This window comes from Anser brachyrhynchus (assembly GCF_964034855.1).
Source record: "Anser brachyrhynchus genome assembly, contig: SCAFFOLD_246, whole genome shotgun sequence".
NCBI classification, from domain to species: Eukaryota; Metazoa; Chordata; class Aves; order Anseriformes; family Anatidae; genus Anser; species Anser brachyrhynchus.
This window is the reverse complement of record NW_027663494.1, coordinates 37,068-57,204: the sequence shown is the minus strand read 5'-3', so window position 1 is coordinate 57,204 and position 20,137 is coordinate 37,068. Positions and strand designations below refer to the sequence as shown.

The following is a 20,137-nucleotide window of genomic DNA, read 5'->3' as shown; positions in this document are numbered from 1 at the left end:
AATTTTGTTACGTATGGCTCTGAGGCCATGTATCATATGGCGAATTGTAGGATTGATCATGTTACAAATAGGGCGATTGGAAGAAATGTTATTGAGTATTGGTCTATTTTTAGGCTCAGGGGGATTTTAAAGTTTATAATGAATTTTCACTCCCAGTGGCAGGTGACAGATTCTACTCCCGAGTAGATGAATGCGGTTGTAGGGGCTAGGCTAATTAGGAATGCGGTTTTAACAGCGCGGGTGGTGGCTTGTGGGGTGTTTTTAAAGTTTTTAAATAGAAATGGCAGGATGATTGGGGTTAGGAGGATTGTCAGCGTGAGTAGTGTGAGGGAGTTGATTAGTAGTGTGGGGTTCACTATTTTTACTTGGATTTGCACCAAGATGGGTGGTTCCTAAGACCAGTGGATTGCTGTTATCCTTTAAAAGTAAGGGGGCTGAGGTTTTAGGCTCAGATGTAAGAGTTAGCAGCTCTTGTTGGTTAAACCCTCCCCTCGGCAGGTAAGAAGGTTTGAACTTCTATTCTTAGAATCACAGTCTAATGTTTGGTTTAAACTATACTTGCATGAGGGGATTCCGGAGATCAGTTCGGGTTTGAGGATTAGGAGGAATATTGGGATAATGTGGAGTGTTATGAGCAGGTGTTCTCGCGTGGTTGAGTTTTGCATAGATGTGATGTGGGAGGGGATTGAGCCTCGTTGGGTCATTAGTAGTATGAATAAGGTGTAGGAGGCGGTTAGTAGGGTTGCGATTCCTGTTAGGATGATCGTGAAGGCAGATCAGTTGAATAAGGTGATTATAATGGTTAGCTCTGCTATGAGGTTTGTTGTTGGGGGTAAGGCTATGTTTGTTAGATTGGCCAGCAATCATCAGGTAGCTATGAGTGGTAGGAGAGGTTGTAGGCCTCGTGTGAGTAGTAGAATTCGGCTGTGCGTACGTTCATAGTTTGTGTTGGCTAGGCAGAATAGTATGGAGGAAGTTAGTCCATGGGAAATTATTAGGATCATTGCCCCTGAGAATGATCAGTGGGTTTGGATTATTCCTGCGGCGATAACTAGGCCTATGTGGCTAACGGATGAATAAGCGATTAGTGATTTTAGGTCTGTCTGTCGTAGGCAGATTGAGCTAGTCATTAGGGCGCCTCATAGGGCCAGGGTTAGGAAGGGGTAGTGCAGGAGGTTGGACAGTGGGCCCATAAATAGAGTGACTCGTATAATTCCGTATCCTCCTAGCTTTAGTAGTAGGGCGGCGAGGAGTATTGAGCCTGCGATGGGTGCTTCTACGTGGGCTTTTGGCAGTCAGAGGTGTAGGCCGTATAGTGGGGCTTTTACTATGAATGCTATGAGCAGTGCTAGACCTGATAGTATTCCTGTCCATGAGGTGGATAGGGTTGGGTGGGTTAGTTGTAGGGTTGGCAGGTGCAGGGTGCCAATTTTCACGTATAGGTGTATGATTGTGATTAGCAGGGGTAGAGAGCTTACTGGCGTGTAGAATAGCAGGTAGATGCCAGCGCTTAGGCGTTCTGGTTGGTTCCCCCATCGGGTGATTAAGATTAGGGTGGGAATGAGGGTTGCTTCAAATGAGATGTAAAATAGTGCTAGTTCTGTGGTGGAAAAGGCTAGTAGGATGAATGGCTGGACTGCGACTAAGGTTGAGATAAAGATTCGTTTGCGTTGTAGGGGTTCTTGTTGCAGGTGGTTTTGGCTTGCTATGATTATGAGTGGGAGTAGTCAGCAGGATAGTACTAGGAGGGGGGATGAGATTTGGTCAATTCCTGTTCAGTTGGATAAAAATTTGTAGGGGTAGTAGGTTGGGATTAATCACTGTAGGAGGCGATTAGGAGGCTGTATAAGGTGGTGTTAGTCCATAGAAATTTTGGTGGAGACAGCAGGGCTGTTGGAAGAAGTATGATTGTGGGTAGGATGATTTTTAGCATTGCAGGAGGTTTAGGTTGTGTAGATGGTCGGAGCCATGTGTGCGGGTGGAGGCTACTAGGATGGCCAGGCCTGTGCCCGCCTCACACGCTGAGAAGGTTAGCATGAGAATTGGTACCATGGTGAATGAGGAGACTTGGTTTTCGATGGATCATATTGATAGGCCTACGAATATCGATAATATTATGCTTTCAAGGCATAGTAGGGCGGATACTAGGTGGGTTCGGTGGAAGGCTAGTCCTAGTCCGCTGAAAATGAAGGCTGAGTAGAAGCTTAAATGTAGGGGCGACATAAGAAAGTTACAGGGTTGGCTGTAATCTGCTGGGTCGAAACCAGCTATCTTTTTGGTTAGACTAACTTTCTGTTATTCTGCTCATTCTAGGCCCCCTTGAATTCACTCGTAGGCCAGTCCGAGTGTTAGGAGAAGGAGGATCACTACAGTTCAGGTGAGGGTCATTAGGGGGGATTGGAGTTGGACGGCTCATGGCAGGGGGAGTAGGAGGGCGATTTCTAGGTCGAATAGGACGAACAGGATGGCTACTGAGAAAGAATCGGACTGAGAATGGTAATCGAGCAGATCCAAGTGGGTCGAATCCACATTCGTACGGTGAGAGTTTCTCTGAGTCGGGGTTTATTTGGGCGAGTCAGAAGTTTAATGCGGTTAGGGCGGCGCTTAGGATTGATGATAGGGCGAATATGAACATGAGTGCGTTCATTGCTCTCCTCTGGGTTTATACCAGATTCTAGAGATTGGAAGTCAATTGTAATTAATATACTAGAAGAGCAAGATCCTCATCAGTAGATGGTTATGTAGAGGAATAGTCAGATGACGTCTACGAAGTGTCAGTATCAGGCTGCTGCCTCGAATCCGAAGTGGTGGTCTGATGTAAAGTGGAACTTGATCAGTCGGAAGAGGCAGACGGTCAGGAAGGAGGATCCGATGATTACGTGGAGTCCGTGGAATCCAGTGGCAACGAAGAAGGTAGATCCGTAGACGCTATCGGCGATTGAGAATGGGGCTTCGTGGTATTCTATTGCTTGTAGGGCTGTGAAGTAGAATCCCAGGAGGATCGTTAGGGTTAGGGCGTGGATGGCGTGTTTTCGGTTTCCTTCTGTGATGCTGTGATGGGCTCACGTTACGGTAACGCCTGAGGCTAGTAGGATGGCTGTGTTTAGTAGGGGGACTTCTATCGGGTTGAGTGGTTTAATTCCTGTTGGGGGTCATTGGCCTCCTAGTTCTGGGGTTGGGGCCAGGCTCGAGTGGAAGAACGCTCAGAAGAACCCTAAGAAGAAGAATGCTTCGGATGTGATGAAAAGGATTATGCCGTATCGTAGGCCTTTTTGGACTGTGGGAGTGTGATGGCCTTGGAAGGTGCTTTCTCGTACAATGTCTCGTCATCATTGGAGTATTACTAGGAGTATTGAGATGAGGCCTAGGGTTAGTAGTATGGATGAGTTGTAGTGGAATCACATGATTAATCCTGAGGTTGTGAGTAGGGCGGCGGCTGCCCCGAAGATTGGTCAAGGGCTTGGGTCAACTATGTGGTATGAGTGTGCTTGGTGTGCCATTAGATGTTTTCTTGTAAGTATAGGCTTAGAAGGAGCACGAAGACGTAGGCCTGGATTATGGCTACTGCTACTTCTAGGATGGTTAGGAGTAGTAGGATGATTATTGTTAGGATGGATACTGCAGGAAGGGTGGGTATTAATGCAATGGAGGCTGTAGAGATGAGTTGGATGAGTAAGTGTCCTGCTGTAAGGTTGGCTGTAAGGCGGACTCCGAGGGCTAGGGGGCGGATTAGTAGGCTGGTTGTTTCGATCAGGATTAGTGCGGGGATTAGGGGTGTAGGGGTACCTTCGGGTAATAGGTGGGCTAAAGAGGCTGATGGTTGGTTTCGTAGGCCTGTTAGTAGTGTGGCGAGCCATAGTGGGAAGGCTAGGGCTATGTTCATAGATAGTTGGGTGGTTGGGGTGAATGTATATGGAAGGAGGCCTAGAAGGTTGATTGTAAGAAGTATGATTATTAGGGATGTAAATATTATGGCTCATTTGTGGCCATTTTTGTTGAGTGGGACTATTAGTTGTTTTGTGATTAGGTGAAGGAGTCATGTTTGGATAGTAGAAAGGCGGTTGTTGATTCATCGGTTGTTTGGGGACGGGAATAGTAGGGCTGGGAAGAGTAGGGATAGTAGGATTAAGGGGATGCCGAATAGATTGGGGCTGGAAAATTGGTCACAGAAGCTTAGGTTCATGGTCAGGATCATGGTGTGGGTTTGGTAGTGAGGGAGGTCTTATTTGATGGGGGGTTGGTTGTGGTGAAGGCTCGTAGTGTTGGTTGGATGAGGAGTGCTAGGGTTAATCAGGTTATAATTATGATTGAAAATCATGGTGCGGGGTTAAGCTGTGGCATATCATTAAGGAGGGGGAAGTCCCTCTTTGGCTAGCTTAAAAGGCTAGTGCTGTTGCATAGCTTCTTAATGATTAGGATGATGATAGAAGGGACGATCAGGCCTCGAAATGTGGGAGTGGGGTTGATTCTACTACAATGGGTATGTAGCTGTGATTAGCCCCGCAAATTTCTGAGCATTGTCCGTAAAAAATCCCAGGCCGGGTGGTAATGAATGAAGTTTGGTTTAGTCGGCCTGGGATTGCGTCTGTTTTAACTCCGAGCGTTGGGACTGCTCAGGAGTGGAGTACGTCTCCTGCAGTAATGATCACGCGGATGGGGGATTCTATTGGGATAACTACGCGGTGGTCAACTTCTAGCAGTCGGAAGTGGCCGTTGGGTAAGTCTGGGGTGGGCACTATGTAGGAGTCGAATGATAGGTCTTTGAAGTCTGTGTATTCGTAGCTTCAGTATCATTGGTGGCCGATGGCTTTTAGGGTGAGGTCTGGTTCATCGATTTTGTCCATTATGTAGAGGATTTGTAGGGATGGGAGGGCGAGGAGTACCAGGACGATAGCAGGTAGGATTGTCCAGATCAGCTCTACTTCTTGGGCGTCTACAGCATTGGACGAGAGTTTTTCTGTTAGTATGTGGGCTAAAAGGTAGAGAACTAGGCTGCAGATAGCTAGGGCAACGATTAGGGCGTGGTCGTGGAATTCAACGAGTTCTTCTATGATGGGTGATGAGGCGTCTTGGAATCCTAGTTGGGAGTGGTTGGCCACATGAGATGTACAGGATTTTTACCTGTGATTTAGTCTTGACAAGGCTATGTAATTGGTTTACTAACGTCTCATAAGAAAGAAGCATGAGCGGTTAATGCAGTTGGCTTGAAACCAGCATGTGAGGGTTCGATTCCTTCCTTTCTTGTACTTGGACGAAGGCCGGTTCCTCGAAAGTATGGTATGGGGGAGGGCAGCCGTGGATTCATTCAACGTTTGTGGTAGTTAGTTCTGGTTGTAGGACTTTTCGTTTGGCCGGAAAGGCTTCTCAGATGATGAATATTAGTATGATTACGGCTACTATTGAGATTAGGGAGCCGATGGAGGAAATGGTGTTTCATAGTGTGTAGGCGTCGGGATAGTCCGAGTATCGTCGGGGTATTCCTGCTAGGCCTAGGAAGTGCTGGGGGAAGAACGTTAGGTTTACTCCTGTAAATATTACCCCGAAGTGGGCTTTTGCTCATGTTTGGTGTAGGGTAAACCCAGTGAGTAGTGGGAATCAGTGAGTAAATCCTGCTAGAATGGCAAAGACGGCGCCTATGGATAGGACGTAGTGGAAGTGGGCAACTACGTAGTACGTGTCGTGCAGGGCGATGTCTAGGGAAGAGTTTGCAAGAACGATTCCTGTTAATCCTCCGATGGTAAATAGGAAGATAAATCCTAGAGCTCATAGTATTGGGGGGGTCTCATTTGATTGTTCCTCCGTGCAGGGTGGCTAGTCAGCTAAATACTTTGATTCCGGTAGGGATGGCAATGATTATAGTGGCTGATGTAAAGTAGGCTCGGGTATCAACGTCTATTCCTACTGTAAACATGTGGTGAGCTCAGACGATGAATCCTAGGAAGCCGATGGATAGTATGGCTCAGACTATTCCCATGTAGCCGAAGGGCTCCTTTTTGCCTGAGTAGTACGTGACTACGTGTGAGATGATTCCGAACCCCGGTAGGATCAGAATATAGACTTCTGGGTGTCCGAAGAATCAGAATAGGTGTTGGTACAGGATTGGGTCTCCTCCTCCAGCGGGGTCGAAGAATGTGGTGTTTAGGTTTCGATCAGTTAGTAATATTGTAATACCGGCGGCGAGTACGGGGAGTGATAGAAGGAGTAGGATGGCGGTAATTAGTACGGATCAGACAAATAGTGGGGTTTGGTATTGTGAGAGTGCGGGGGGTTTTATGTTGATGGCTGTGGTGATAAAGTTGATGGCCCCAAGGATGGAGGAGATACCGGCTAAGTGGAGTGAGAAGATAGCCAGGTCTACTGAAGCTCCGGCGTGGGCAAGGTTACCTGCTAGGGGAGGGTAGACAGTTCAGCCTGTGCCGGCGCCAGCTTCTACAGTGGATGAGGCTAGTAGGAGGAGGAATGATGGGGGGAGGAGTCAAAAGCTTATGTTGTTTATTCGCGGGAATGCTATGTCGGGGGCACCGATTATGAGGGGGACTAATCAGTTGCCGAATCCTCCGATCATGATGGGTATGACTATAAAGAAGCTTATTACAAAGGCGTGAGCGGTAACGATTACATTGTAAATTTGGTCGTCGCCTAGGAGAGTTCCTGGTTGTCCTAGTTCTGCGCGGATTAATAGGCTGAGTGCGGTGCCGACTATTCCTGCTCATGCCCCGAAGATGAGGTACAGGGTGCCAATATCCTTATGGTTAGTGGAAAATAGTCATCGGTTGATGAAGGTGACGGGTAAGATGGCTGAGTGTTGAAGCGTTAGGCTGTAGTCCTTTTTACAGAGGTTTAATTCCTCTTCTTATCGGCTCTGTAGTGAAATTCATGTTGAGTTGCAAGCTCATCGATGCGCACTAGGGTGCGTCAGGGTCTTTGTAGGCAGAAGCCAATTGGTTTAGGCATTTAGCTGTTAACTAGAGTTTTGTGGGATCGAAGCCCATCTGTCTAGGGAGGCTTTAGCTTAATTAAAGCGTCTGACTTGCATTCAGAAGATACAGGTTAATATTCTGTAAGTCTTAATGTGCAGAAACTAAGAGGGTTTAACTCTTATTTAAGGCTTTGAAGGCCTTCGGTTTGGGGTGTTATCCTAAGTTTCTAGACAATGGCATGTATTATTGGGGACAGGGGAAGTAAGAGGATTGATAGTGAGGCAAGGACCGCAGTAGGTGTGCTTGGGGCTTTGCTAGTGTATCATTGTTTTATGTGGTTAGAGGAGTTGGGGGGAAGGGTAATTGTTGAGTGGTATGCGAGGCGTAGGTAGAAGAAGAGGCTGAGCAGTGATAGCATGGCAATTGCCATGGCTGCTGGTGTTATTTCCTGTTTAGTTAGTTCTTGGATGATAAGTCACTTTGGTATAAAGCCTGTTAATGGGGGGAGGCCTGCTAGGGATAAAAGTACTAGTATTAGGGTGGCGTTTAGCACTGGGGTTTTTGTTCATGAGGTTGTGATCATGGATAGGTTAAGGGCTTTGATTTTGTTAAGGGCTAGGAATACGGCTGATGTTATGATTGTGTATAGGTAGAAGGTAAGTAAGGCCAATTTGGGGCTGTAAACTAGGATGATGGCGATTCAGCCTAAGTGGGAGATGGACGAGAAGGCTAGGATTTTGCGTGTTTGTGTTTGGTTCAGTCCTATTCAGCCTCCTAGTGCTGTTGAGGCTAGGGCCATGGCGGTGAGTAGAGCTGGGTCGAGGGATTTGGATGTTAGTAGGAGCAGGGTTAGTGGGGGGAATTTTATGAGGGTCGAGAGTAGCAGGGCTGTTATTAGTGGCGATCCTTGTAGTACTTCTGGGAATCAGAAGTGAAATGGCACTAGGCCCAGTTTAATAGCGATTGCTGCTGTCAGTAGTAGACAGGAGGTTGGGTGGTTTATTTGTGTGATGTCTCATTGGCCAGTGACTCAGGCATTGGTTATGCTAGAGAATAGGACCAGGGCGGAAGCAGCTGCTTGGGTTAGGAAGTATTTCGTTGCGGCTTCTACTGCTCGTGGGTGGTGGGATTTGGCAATTAGGGGAATGATGGCTAGTGCGTTGATCTCCAGTCCTGTCCAGGCCAGAACTCAGTGGTTGCTGGAAATTGTGATTGTGGTGCCCAAGATGAGGCTGAAGGTTATGATTGGGGTCGCGTAAGGGTTCATTAGTAGAGGAGGGGGTTAAACCATCATTTTCGGGGTATGGGCCCGATAGCTTGATTAGCTGACTCTACTAGAAAATAATATAAGGGAAGTATGGAGAATTTTGATTTCTCTTGTGTGGGTTCAATTCCTACTTTTCTAAGGTCAACAGGAAATGAGAGGGCTGTTATACCTCTATGTTCACTTTATCATAGTGACCCTTTGTAGTTCAGGCACATTTCCTTATGTAAGGAGGTAGGCCTGCATAGCAGATAGGTATGCTGATGTGTCAGAGGCACAGAGCTAGTGTGAGGGGTAGGAAGTTTTTTCATAGTAGGTGCATTAGTTGGTCATATCGGAATCGTGGGTATGAAGCTCGGACCCATAAGAAACCAGAAGATAGTAGGAGGACTTTTGTGGCTAGGATGACGGGGAATAGTTCTGTGGGTGGCCCTAGGGCGCTTGGGTTTAGGAATATGATGGCTGTAAGTGTATTTATTAGCATAATGTTCGCATATTCAGCTAGGAAGAATAAGGCGAAGGGTCCTGCGGCGTATTCAACGTTAAACCCTGAGACTAGCTCAGATTCACCCTCTGTGAGGTCAAAAGGAGCTCGGTTTGTCTCTGCTAGGGTGGATACGTATCATATTATTGCTAGGGGTCATGAGGAGAAAATGAAGTATAGAGGCTCCTGTGCGATGGCAAAGGAGCTGAGTGTGTAGCTTCCGCTTAGTATGATTATTGATAGCAGGATTATGGCCAGTGTCACTTCGTATGAAATGGTCTGTGCTACTGCCCGTAGGGCTCCGATTAGTGCGTATTTTGAGTTCGAGGCTCAGCCTGATCATAGGACTGAGTAGACGGCTAGGCTTGACATGGCTATTAGGAAGAGAACTCCGAGGTTTAGATCTGCTAGGGGAAATGGGAGTGGTAGTGGTGCTCAAGTGGTGAGGGCTAGGACAAGGGCTAGTATTGGTATCAGAATGAATAGAAGTGGGGAAGAGGTAGAGGGTCGGATGGGCTCTTTGGTAAATAGTTTCAGTCCGTCCGCAAATGGTTGAAGTAGGCCAAAAGGCCCGACAACGTTAGGGCCTTTGCGGGATTGTATGTAGCTTAGGATTTTCCGTTCTACTAGGGTTAGGAAGGCTACGGCAATCAGGATTGGGATGATGTATAGGAGGGATATAACGAGGCAGCTTAGTGTTGTTATTTGAATCATGGGTGAAGCTAGGGAGAGGATTTGAACCTCTGGGGAAAGGGCTTAAGCCTTCTGCACTTGCCGGGCTCTGCCACTCTAGCTGGTCCTTTTCTAGGATTGAAAGTGGTGGGGGAAGGCCCTCTTCACAGTTTAGTTGGTTTCACTGCTTGGAGGGGGGGGGCGTGCTTGTGGTATTGGCCCCACTTTCCCGGTCCTTTCGTACTGGGGAGAGTGTGTCATAGATAGAAACCGACCTGGATTGCTCCGGTCTGAACTCAGATCACGTAGGACTGTTAATCGTTGAACAAACGAACCCTTAATAGCGGCTGCACCATTAGGATGTCCTGATCCAACATCGAGGTCGTAAACCCCCCTGTCGATATGGGCTCTTGAGGGGGATTGCGCTGTTATCCCTGGGGTAGCTTGGTCCATTAATCAATTATATTGGGTCTGGTCACTGTTAGCACTTTGAGGGGTAGCTCTAGGTAAAGAGGTATGGTCTTGTTTTTGGAGGATTTGTTCTCCTCCAAGGTCGCCCCAACCGAAAAATATCGACCAGGCTCTGCGATGGTAGTGGCCCCAGTGGGGTTGATTGAGGATTCGCGGTGGTCGTTGATTTTTAAGTTCCACAGGGTCTTCTCGTCTTATGTTCACATCCCCGCTTTTGCACGGGGAGATCAATTTCACTGATTATCTGTGAGAGACAGTTAAGACCTCGTTTAGCCATTCATACAAGTCTCGATTTATGGGACAATTGATTGCGCTATCTTTGCACGGTTAGGATACCGCGGCCGTTAAACCTAAGTCACCGGGCAGGCATCACCTTCAATACTTGTTTAATTTGCTGAAGGCTATGTTTTTGGTAAACAGTCGGGCCTTATTAATTTGCCGAGTTCCTTTCACAGATTTTAATCGCTCTTATAGGCGCTCCTGAGTCGGGTTAACAGGGTTAGTTAATACGTGGTCTTGTAGGGGTTTTTGTATCTGTCTAGGTCTGTTAATAATGTTTCTATGTAAGCTTGCGCCGTTAGAGGGGTGTGGCCCTGTACATGAGGGGCCTAGGATGATTCCTAGGATTGTTATGAGGATGGCAGCGGTTTTGGTGATAAGGGGTATGGTTATTGGGGGGGTTTTGGTTGGTGTGATGAAAGAGGTAATGATTATTCCTGCTGTAATGCTGCCTAGGGCGAGTCGGGTTAGGGGGGCGGTGATTAGTGGGTTGTTTTCGTTTATTGATACTACTGGGGGGATTCGGGTTTGTCCAGCTTGGACTAGGATGGTTATGCGGATGCTGTAGGTTGCGGTGAATGCTGTGGCTATAAGGGTTAGGAGTAGGGCTCAAGTATTTAGGTATGATGTGTTTAAGCTTTCGATGATGAGGTCTTTTGAGTAGAATCCGGCTAGGAATGGGGTTCCTATCAGCGCCAGGTTTCCGATGGTTAGGCAGGAAGTAGTGACTGGGAGTATTTTCTGTAGGCCTCCTATCTTTCGGATATCTTGTTCTCCGTTTAGGTTGTGGATGATAGACCCTGAGCATAGGAATAGTATGGCTTTAAAGAAGGCATGGGTTGAGATGTGTAGGAAGGCTAGTTGTGGGAGGTTTAGTCCGATAGTGACTATTATTAGTCCTAGTTGGCTGGATGTTGAGAAAGCAATGATTTTTTTGATGTCATTTTGGGTTAGGGCGCATGTGGCAGCGAATAGGGTTGATAGAGCACCTAGGCATAGGCAGGCAGTTAGGGCTGTCTGGTTGGTGGCTAGCAGGGGGTGCATGCGGATGAGCAGGAAGATTCCGGCTACTACTATGGTACTGGAGTGCAGTAGGGCTGATACTGGGGTGGGGCCTTCTATTGCTGCGGGCAGTCATGGGTGGAGTCCAAATTGGGCGGATTTTCCTGCGGCTGCGAGGATTAATCCTATGAGGGGGAGGATTGGGGTTTGGTGGGGGTGTACGGCTTGTTGGATCTCTCAGGTGTTGAATGTTGAAGCTAGTCATGCTATGCTCAGGATCAGTCCGATGTCTCCGATTCGGTTGTAGATTACGGCTCGTAGGGCGGCGGTGTTGGCATCTGCTCGGCCTTGTCATCAGCCGATGAGAAGGAAGGACATGATTCGTACTCCTTCCCAGCCTACGAATAGGAGGAATATGTTGTTTGCGGTTGTTAGGAGGAGTATGGCGACTAGGAATGTCAGTAGGTAGGTGAAAAATTTTGTTACGTATGGCTCTGAGGCCATGTATCATATGGCGAATTGTAGGATTGATCATGTTACAAATAGGGCGATTGGAAGAAATGTTATTGAGTATTGGTCTATTTTTAGGCTCAGGGGGATTTTAAAGTTTATAATGAATTTTCACTCCCAGTGGCAGGTGACAGATTCTACTCCCGAGTAGATGAATGCGGTTGTAGGGGCTAGGCTAATTAGGAATGCGGTTTTAACAGCGCGGGTGGTGGCTTGTGGGGTGTTTTTAAAGTTTTTAAATAGAAATGGCAGGATGATTGGGGTTAGGAGGATTGTCAGCGTGAGTAGTGTGAGGGAGTTGATTAGTAGTGTGGGGTTCACTATTTTTACTTGGATTTGCACCAAGATGGGTGGTTCCTAAGACCAGTGGATTGCTGTTATCCTTTAAAAGTAAGGGGGCTGAGGTTTTAGGCTCAGATGTAAGAGTTAGCAGCTCTTGTTGGTTAAACCCTCCCCTCGGCAGGTAAGAAGGTTTGAACTTCTATTCTTAGAATCACAGTCTAATGTTTGGTTTAAACTATACTTGCATGAGGGGATTCCGGAGATCAGTTCGGGTTTGAGGATTAGGAGGAATATTGGGATAATGTGGAGTGTTATGAGCAGGTGTTCTCGCGTGGTTGAGTTTTGCATAGATGTGATGTGGGAGGGGATTGAGCCTCGTTGGGTCATTAGTAGTATGAATAAGGTGTAGGAGGCGGTTAGTAGGGTTGCGATTCCTGTTAGGATGATCGTGAAGGCAGATCAGTTGAATAAGGTGATTATAATGGTTAGCTCTGCTATGAGGTTTGTTGTTGGGGGTAAGGCTATGTTTGTTAGATTGGCCAGCAATCATCAGGTAGCTATGAGTGGTAGGAGAGGTTGTAGGCCTCGTGTGAGTAGTAGAATTCGGCTGTGCGTACGTTCATAGTTTGTGTTGGCTAGGCAGAATAGTATGGAGGAAGTTAGTCCATGGGAAATTATTAGGATCATTGCCCCTGAGAATGATCAGTGGGTTTGGATTATTCCTGCGGCGATAACTAGGCCTATGTGGCTAACGGATGAATAAGCGATTAGTGATTTTAGGTCTGTCTGTCGTAGGCAGATTGAGCTAGTCATTAGGGCGCCTCATAGGGCCAGGGTTAGGAAGGGGTAGTGCAGGAGGTTGGACAGTGGGCCCATAAATAGAGTGACTCGTATAATTCCGTATCCTCCTAGCTTTAGTAGTAGGGCGGCGAGGAGTATTGAGCCTGCGATGGGTGCTTCTACGTGGGCTTTTGGCAGTCAGAGGTGTAGGCCGTATAGTGGGGCTTTTACTATGAATGCTATGAGCAGTGCTAGACCTGATAGTATTCCTGTCCATGAGGTGGATAGGGTTGGGTGGGTTACTTGTAGGGTTGGCAGGTGCAGGGTGCCAATTTTCACGTATAGGTGTATGATTGTGATTAGCAGGGGTAGAGAGCTTACTGGCGTGTAGAATAGCAGGTAGATGCCAGCGCTTAGGCGTTCTGGTTGGTTCCCCCATCGGGTGATTAAGATTAGGGTGGGAATGAGGGTTGCTTCAAATGAGATGTAAAATAGTGCTAGTTCTGTGGTGGAAAAGGCTAGTAGGATGAATGGCTGGACTGCGACTAAGGTTGAGATAAAGATTCGTTTGCGTTGTAGGGGTTCTTGTTGCAGGTGGTTTTGGCTTGCTATGATTATGAGTGGGAGTAGTCAGCAGGATAGTACTAGGAGGGGGGATGAGATTTGGTCAATTCCTGTTCAGTTGGATAAAAATTTGTAGGGGTAGTAGGTTGGGATTAATCACTGTAGGCTTAGGGCAGCGATTAGGAGGCTGTATAAGGTGGTGTTAGTCCATAGAAATTTTGGTGGAGACAGCAGGGCTGTTGGAAGAAGTATGATTGTGGGTAGGATGATTTTTAGCATTGCAGGAGGTTTAGGTTGTGTAGATGGTCGGAGCCATGTGTGCGGGTGGAGGCTACTAGGATGGCCAGGCCTGTGCCCGCCTCACACGCTGAGAAGGTTAGCATGAGAATTGGTACCATGGTGAATGAGGAGACTTGGTTTTCGATGGATCATATTGATAGGCCTACGAATATCGATAATATTATGCTTTCAAGGCATAGTAGGGCGGATACTAGGTGGGTTCGGTGGAAGGCTAGTCCTAGTCCGCTGAAAATGAAGGCTGAGTAGAAGCTTAAATGTAGGGGCGACATAAGAAAGTTACAGGGTTGGCTGTAATCTGCTGGGTCGAAACCAGCTATCTTTTTGGTTAGACTAACTTTCTGTTATTCTGCTCATTCTAGGCCCCCTTGAATTCACTCGTAGGCCAGTCCGAGTGTTAGGAGAAGGAGGATCACTACAGTTCAGGTGAGGGTCATTAGGGGGGATTGGAGTTGGACGGCTCATGGCAGGGGGAGTAGGAGGGCGATTTCTAGGTCGAATAGGACGAACAGGATGGCTACTGAGGAAGAATCGGACTGAGAATGGTAATCGAGCAGATCCAAGTGGGTCGAAGCCACATTCGTACGGTGAGAGTTTCTCTGAGTCGGGGTTTATTTGGGCGAGTCAGAAGTTTAATGCGGTTAGGGCGGCGCTTAGGATTGATGATAGGGCGAATATGAACATGAGTGCGTTCATTGCTCTCCTCTGGGTTTATACCAGATTCTAGAGATTGGAAGTCAATTGTAATTAATATACTAGAAGAGCAAGATCCTCATCAGTAGATGGTTATGTAGAGGAATAGTCAGATGATGTCTACGAAGTGTCAGTATCAGGCTGCTGCCTCGAATCCGAAGTGGTGGTCTGATGTAAAGTGGAACTTGATCAGTCGGAAGAGGCAGACGGTCAGGAAGGAGGATCCGATGATTACGTGGAGTCCGTGGAATCCAGTGGCAACGAAGAAGGTAGATCCGTAGACGCTATCGGCGATTGAGAATGGGGCTTCGTGGTATTCTATTGCTTGTAGGGCTGTGAAGTAGAATCCCAGGAGGATCGTTAGGGTTAGGGCGTGGATGGCGTGTTTTCGGTTTCCTTCTGTGATGCTGTGATGGGCTCACGTTACGGTAACGCCTGAGGCTAGTAGGATGGCTGTGTTTAGTAGGGGGACTTCTATCGGGTTGAGTGGTTTAATTCCTGTTGGGGGTCGTTGGCCTCCTAGTTCTGGGGTTGGGGCCAGGCTCGAGTGGAAGAACGCTCAGAAGAACCCTAAGAAGAAGAATGCTTCGGATGTGATGAAAAGGATTATGCCGTATCGTAGGCCTTTTTGGACTGTGGGAGTGTGATGGCCTTGGAAGGTGCTTTCTCGTACAATGTCTCGTCATCATTGGAGTATTACTAGGAGTATTGAGATGAGGCCTAGGGTTAGTAGTATGGATGAGTTGTAGTGGAATCACATGATTAATCCTGAGGTTGTGAGTAGGGCGGCAGCTGCCCCGAAGATTGGTCAAGGGCTTGGGTCAACTATGTGGTATGAGTGTGCTTGGTGTGCCATTAGATGTTTTCTTGTAAGTATAGGCTTAGAAGGAGCACGAAGACGTAGGCCTGGATTATGGCTACTGCTACTTCTAGGATGGTTAGGAGTAGTAGGATGATTATTGTTAGGATGGATACTGCAGGAAGGGTGGGTATTAATGCAATGGAGGCTGTAGAGATGAGTTGGATGAGTAAGTGTCCTGCTGTAAGGTTGGCTGTAAGGCGGACTCCGAGGGCTAGGGGGCGGATTAGTAGGCTGGTTGTTTCGATCAGGATTAGTGCGGGGATTAGGGGTGTAGGGGTACCTTCGGGTAATAGGTGGGCTAAAGAGGCTGATGGTTGGTTTCGTAGGCCTGTTAGTAGTGTGGCGAGCCATAGTGGGAAGGCTAGGGCTATGTTCATAGATAGTTGGGTGGTTGGGGTGAATGTATATGGAAGGAGGCCTAGAAGGTTGATTGTAAGAAGTATGATTATTAGGGATGTAAATATTATGGCTCATTTGTGGCCATTTTTGTTGAGTGGGACTATTAGTTGTTTTGTGATTAGGTGAAGGAGTCATGTTTGGATAGTAGAAAGGCGGTTGTTGATTCATCGGTTGTTTGGGGACGGGAATAGTAGGGCTGGGAAGAGTAGGGATAGTAGGATTAAGGGGATGCCGAATAGATTGGGGCTGGAAAATTGGTCAAAGAAGCTTAGGTTCATGGTCAGGATCATGGTGTGGGTTTGGTAGTGAGGGAGGTCTTATTTGATGGGGGGTTGGTTGTGGTGAAGGCTAGTAGTTTTGGTTGGATGAGGAGTGCTAGGGTTAATCAGGTTATAATTATGATTGAAAATCATGGTGCGGGGTTAAGCTGTGGCATATCATTAAGGAGGGGGAAGTCCCTCTTTGGCTAGCTTAAAAGGCTAGTGCTGTTGCATAGCTTCTTAATGATTAGGATGATGATAGAAGGGACGATCAGGCCTCGAAATGTGGGAGTGGGGTTGATTCTACTACAATGGGTATGTAGCTGTGATTAGCCCCGCAAATTTCTGAGCATTGTCCGTAAAAAATCCCAGGCCGGGTGGTAATGAATGAAGTTTGGTTTAGTCGGCCTGGGATTGCGTCTGTTTTAACTCCGAGCGTTGGGACTGCTCAGGAGTGGAGTACGTCTCCTGCAGTAATGATCACGCGGATGGGGGATTCTATTGGGATAACTACGCGGTGGTCAACTTCTAGCAGTCGGAAGTGGCCGTTGGGTAAGTCTGGGGTGGGCACTATGTAGGAGTCGAATGATAGGTCTTTGAAGTCTGTGTATTCGTAGCTTCAGTATCATTGGTGGCCGATGGCTTTTAGGGTGAGGTCTGGTTCATCGATTTTGTCCATTATGTAGAGGATTTGTAGGGATGGGAGGGCGAGGAGTACCAGGACGATAGCAGGTAGGATTGTCCAGATCAGCTCTACTTCTTGGGCGTCTACAGCATTGGACGAGAGTTTTTCTGTTAGTATGTGGGCTAAAAGGTAGAGAACTAGGCTGCAGATAGCTAGGGCAACGATTAGGGCGTGGTCGTGGAATTCAACGAGTTCTTCTATGATGGGTGATGAGGCGTCTTGGAATCCTAGTTGGGAGTGGTTGGCCACATGAGATGTACAGGATTTTTACCTGTGATTTAGTCTTGACAAGGCTATGTAATTGGTTTACTAACGTCTCATAAGAAAGAAGCATGAGCGGTTAATGCAGTTGGCTTGAAACCAGCATGTGAGGGTTCGATTCCTTCCTTTCTTGTACTTGGACGAAGGCCGGTTCCTCGAAAGTATGGTATGGGGGAGGGCAGCCGTGGATTCATTCAACGTTTGTGGTAGTTAGTTCTGGTTGTAGGACTTTTCGTTTGGCCGGAAAGGCTTCTCAGATGATGAATATTAGTATGATTACGGCTACTATTGAGATTAGGGAGCCGATGGAGGAAATGGTGTTTCATAGTGTGTAGGCGTCGGGATAGTCCGAGTATCGTCGGGGTATTCCTGCTAGGCCTAGGAAGTGCTGGGGGAAGAACGTTAGGTTTACTCCTGTAAATATTACCCCGAAGTGGGCTTTTGCTCATGTTTGGTGTAGGGTAAACCCAGTGAGTAGTGGGAATCAGTGAGTAAATCCTGCTAGAATGGCAAAGACGGCGCCTATGGATAGGACGTAGTGGAAGTGGGCAACTACGTAGTACGTGTCGTGCAGGGCGATGTCTAGGGAAGAGTTTGCAAGAACGATTCCTGTTAATCCTCCGATGGTAAATAGGAAGATAAATCCTAGAGCTCATAGTATTGGGGGGGTCTCATTTGATTGTTCCTCCGTGCAGGGTGGCTAGTCAGCTAAATACTTTGATTCCGGTAGGGATGGCAATGATTATAGTGGCTGATGTAAAGTAGGCTCGGGTATCAACGTCTATTCCTACTGTAAACATGTGGTGAGCTCAGACGATGAATCCTAGGAAGCCGATGGATAGTATGGCTCAGACTATTCCCATGTAGCCGAAGGGCTCCTTTTTGCCTGAGTAGTACGTGACTACGTGTGAGATGATTCCGAACCCCGGTAGGATCAGAATATAGACTTCTGGGTGTCCGAAGAATCAGAATAGGTGTTGGTACAGGATTGGGTCTCCTCCTCCAGCGGGGTCGAAGAATGTGGTGTTTAGGTTTCGATCAGTTAGTAATATTGTAATACCGGCGGCGAGTACGGGGAGTGATAGAAGGAGTAGGATGGCGGTAATTAGTACGGATCAGACAAATAGTGGGGTTTGGTATTGTGAGAGTGCGGGGGGTTTTATGTTGATGGCTGTGGTGATAAAGTTGATGGCCCCAAGGATGGAGGAGATACCGGCTAAGTGGAGTGAGAAGATAGCCAGGTCTACTGAAGCTCCGGCGTGGGCAAGGTTACCTGCTAGGGGAGGGTAGACAGTTCAGCCTGTGCCGGCGCCAGCTTCTACAGTGGATGAGGCTAGTAGGAGGAGGAATGATGGGGGGAGGAGTCAAAAGCTTATGTTGTTTATTCGCGGGAATGCTATGTCGGGGGCACCGATTATGAGGGGGACTAATCAGTTGCCGAATCCTCCGATCATGATGGGTATGACTATAAAGAAGCTTATTACAAAGGCGTGAGCGGTAACGATTACATTGTAAATTTGGTCGTCGCCTAGGAGAGTTCCTGGTTGTCCTAGTTCTGCGCGGATTAATAGGCTGAGTGCGGTGCCGACTATTCCTGCTCATGCCCCGAAGATGAGGTACAGGGTGCCAATATCCTTATGGTTAGTGGAAAATAGTCATCGGTTGATGAAGGTGACGGGTAAGATGGCTGAGTGTTGAAGCGTTAGGCTGTAGTCCTTTTTACAGAGGTTTAATTCCTCTTCTTATCGGCTCTGTAGTGAAATTCATGTTGAGTTGCAAGCTCATCGATGCGCACTAGGGTGCGTCAGGGTCTTTGTAGGCAGAAGCCAATTGGTTTAGGCATTTAGCTGTTAACTAGAGTTTTGTGGGATCGAAGCCCATCTGTCTAGGGAGGCTTTAGCTTAATTAAAGCGTCTGACTTGCATTCAGAAGATACAGGTTAATATTCTGTAAGTCTTAATGTGCAGAAACTAAGAGGGTTTAACTCTTATTTAAGGCTTTGAAGGCCTTCGGTTTGGGGTGTTATCCTAAGTTTCTAGACAATGGCATGTATTATTGGGGACAGGGGAAGTAAGAGGATTGATAGTGAGGCAAGGACCGCAGTAGGTGTGCTTGGGGCTTTGCTAGTGTATCATTGTTTTATGTGGTTAGAGGAGTTGGGGGGAAGGGTAATTGTTGAGTGGTATGCGAGGCGTAGGTAGAAGAAGAGGCTGAGCAGTGATAGCATGGCAATTGCCATGGCTGCTGGTGTTATTTCCTGTTTAGTTAGTTCTTGGATGATAAGTCACTTTGGTATAAAGCCTGTTAATGGGGGGAGGCCTGCTAGGGATAAAAGTACTAGTATTAGGGTGGCGTTTAGCACTGGGGTTTTTGTTCATGAGGTTGTGATCATGGATAGGTTAAGGGCTTTGATTTTGTTAAGGGCTAGGAATACGGCTGATGTTATGATTGTGTATAGGTAGAAGGTAAGTAAGGCCAATTTGGGGCTGTAAACTAGGATGATGGCGATTCAGCCTAAGTGGGAGATGGACGAGAAGGCTAGGATTTTGCGTGTTTGTGTTTGGTTCAGTCCTATTCAGCCTCCTAGTGCTGTTGAGGCTAGGGCCATGGCGGTGAGTAGAGCTGGGTCGAGGGATTTGGATGTTAGTAGGAGCAGGGTTAGTGGGGGGAATTTTATGAGGGTCGAGAGTAGCAGGGCTGTTATTAGTGGCGATCCTTGTAGTACTTCTGGGAATCAGAAGTGAAATGGCACTAGGCCCAGTTTAATAGCGATTGCTGCTGTCAGTAGTAGACAGGAGGTTGGGTGGTTTATTTGTGTGATGTCTCATTGGCCGGTGACTCAGGCATTGGTTATGCTAGAGAATAGGACCAGGGCGGAAGCAGCTGCTTGGGTTAGGAAGTATTTCGTTGCGGCTTCTACTGCTCGTGGGTGGTGGGATTTGGCAATTAGGGGAATGATGGCTAGTGCGTTGATCTCCAGTCCTGTCCAGGCCAGAACTCAGTGGTTGCTGGAAATTGTGATTGTGGTGCCCAAGATGAGGCTGAAGGTTATGATTGGGGTCGCGTAAGGGTTCATTAGTAGAGGAGGGGGTTAAACCATCATTTTCGGGGTATGGGCCCGATAGCTTGATTAGCTGACTCTACTAGAAAATAATATAAGGGAAGTATGGAGAATTTTGATTTCTCTTGTGTGGGTTCAATTCCTACTTTTCTAAGGTCAACAGGAAATGAGAGGGCTGTTATACCTCTATGTTCACTTTATCATAGTGACCCTTTGTAGTTCAGGCACATTTCCTTATGTAAGGAGGTAGGCCTGCATAGCAGATAGGTATGCTGATGTGTCAGAGGCACAGAGCTAGTGTGAGGGGTAGGAAGTTTTTTCATAGTAGGTGCATTAGTTGGTCATATCGGAATCGTGGGTATGAAGCTCGGACCCATAAGAAACCAGAAGA

The 20,137-nt window shown here is 47.3% G+C and overlaps 1 long non-coding RNA gene across 2 annotated transcripts in view; it reads right to left on the bottom strand.

Annotated features, from left to right (window-relative positions):
- Nucleotides 1-15,858: 15,858 nt before the first annotated feature.
- LOC308187386 overlaps nucleotides 15,859-20,137 on the bottom strand; it is a 37,016-nt gene continuing 32,737 nt past the window's right edge. The window contains exon 4 of one of the 2 annotated variants that reach the window (XR_013944649.1): nucleotides 15,859-16,249. This is a non-coding gene — a long non-coding RNA (uncharacterized lncRNA). Of the gene's footprint in view, nucleotides 16,250-17,649; nucleotides 18,226-20,137 lie in introns of those variants that run through there. The other variant, XR_013944648.1, reaches the window with a different exon arrangement.